Consider the following 2,315-nt stretch of genomic DNA (forward strand, 5'->3'; position numbering starts at 1 on the left):
CACATAGTCCTGGCACGGCTAATTATAACAGTGACAATCAGTGGACAGTCGGAGAGAATTCCACTCTTCCTCCGTCCGTTCAGGACGCGGCCTAGTGCCAGTCGCCAGTCGACTGGCCGGCTTCAATAAATGCATATGACGGATTAAAACAGCAAAAAAAGTGCCTCAAACCGATAAATGTGCAATATTCACTCTGGCGGGGATCGACGGTTTATATCCGGCCAGTCGGCTGATGAAACATAACAGCTGCGACTCGAATGAAAATTGGTTTTCACGCGTTCGGTGGCGGACCTGTCGGCGCGACGCGAAATAATGCATCAAAGGCGCACTTTTCCCTCCTGAAACTAATGTTGTCGGAAGTCGGAGTTGTCATCATCACCAGAGGCCGCGGCGCGTGTACGTTTTATTTCGCCGTGTTTTGTTTTTAGCACGTGATTTTTTAATGAGGTTGATGAAAGCGGGCGGCCTTTCGAATTTGCCGTGGTGAGCAAACCACACCATAATTATTTATCTCCAGCGCGGCTGTCTGTGACTGACGCATTTTGGTACAACTCTCGGCTTCAAGATTTTTGTTTTAAAAAGAAAAGCTCATTTTTCATAACTTGCGGCGGCCGCACCGATGCTCTTTGAATCTCCATTTGGCGCGCAAGGTCAGGTCGCGTGCCTTTGCCGCTGCCGGGTGTTACGTAAATGGTGCACAGGCAGGGATTTTGAATAGCGGGACTGCTGGGGCGCGGGCCTGGCCGGGCCTGGCCCTGGCTGCTGAATTGAAATTTACTCCCGTTCTTTCTGCCGCTGCGCTGTGCCGTGCTGCCAGCCCCAACATGTAACCTCCTTCCAGGCTTGCCTTGCTTCCAGCGTGCTTCCAGCGTGCTTCCAGGTCGGCCCTGGAGTCGCCCCGAGCCGAGATGAAAAGATTTGCGTTATGTACGCACGGGTGCCTGACACCGCAGCGCGCGTGCCGTGCCGCGCCGTGTCGTGCCGCGCCTTGCCCCGGGAACAAAGAAAAATGCCGATGTATTTCTGAATTAGCGAGGCTCTGGAGCCGGAAAAGCGCTGCTTGCCCCAGAGGTCCCCTTTTTCCCGCCATTTTCCCGAATTTCTCCGTTGTTGTCGATCGCGGAGTTCCCTTGTTTGAATAGGGCGCTTCCTCGCCGCCGCCGCGGTCCGTCTCACTGCAAAAAAAAGTTCGGGGCTGCACGTTTTCCTTGTTGAATTATATCGCCTAAGGGGTCAAATTTATCTTTTCGAGGATGAGGGTGGGTGGGTAGGTACGGATAAAATCCATGGGGATGAATTTACCTCTACCCCTGACTTTTTACAGTGTCTGGCAGGATGAAAGAAGCTGGTCTGCTGAAATGATTCCCCCCTCCCCCTGCATCACTGCCTAGCAGCGTAGTGCCACTCGCGCGGCATCCCCGTCTCCGGCATACCTTGCCCCCCCCCTCCCGGAGCGGTTCAACGCGTAATAATTGCCAAGTGAGTTTGCGAACTGTTGCGCGAGGTTTGTGATTCACGCGGTTGGCAACAATGCTTCAGTTGTTGTAGGGCCTGGCGCGGCCTGGAGCGGCACGCAGCGGCTGCAGGCCGGCCAACTTAGGGGCGCCGCCTCGCCGCCCCCGCCGCCCCGCGATGTGTTATGAGCGTTCCACCAATTAAAACTTGTCCTCACAACAACTCTATCTTGTGTGTCTGGTCAGGGGGGCTGTTTTAGCCGTCCTCGGCCGCGTCGTCCCCTAGCACCAACCCTCCCCCCTCTCTCCTCCTCCCTCTCCCCCTCCCCCTCCACGGAGACCAGCACACCGCGAGTTTAATCACGAATGAGAAAAAGCTGCGGGCCTAGGCTGCCGTGCCGTATGCGGGCGCGAAAATAGTTCATACCGCGCGACAGGGCTGCCAACCGTCAAAGAAAAATGAGGGAAAAAATATGCAGCGCTTCCGCCGGGAGTCGAACCCACGACGGCTGGGGGGCGCGGCGGGGGAGCGAACAGTGTGTCGAGCAGCTTGGCGTGCTAACCGCCTCAGCCACACGGCACGCCGAGGGCAGGCAGGCCGAAGGCAGCCGAAGGCGCGCTGAATGGCATTAGCCCCAAAGACACACACACACACACACACACACAGAGCCGTGCACAGCGCGGGTTGTTAAAAGGCAATCCGTCACGGAGTCGGCAAGTCGGCACCATCATTCAGGTCGCGCTCGCGGTGTGCCAGGCCATGGCGGTGCCAGGGCGGTTCCGGCACGGGCCAAATTTCCGATTTGAGCCACTCCACTGGTATTGTTCTTTAACAGTGGCCAGAGGCTGGACTCGAAGATA

The sequence above is a fragment of the Thrips palmi genome, unplaced genomic scaffold (genome assembly GCF_012932325.1).
Source record: "Thrips palmi isolate BJ-2018 unplaced genomic scaffold, TpBJ-2018v1 HiC_scaffold_6, whole genome shotgun sequence".
Taxonomy (NCBI): domain Eukaryota; kingdom Metazoa; phylum Arthropoda; class Insecta; order Thysanoptera; family Thripidae; genus Thrips; species Thrips palmi.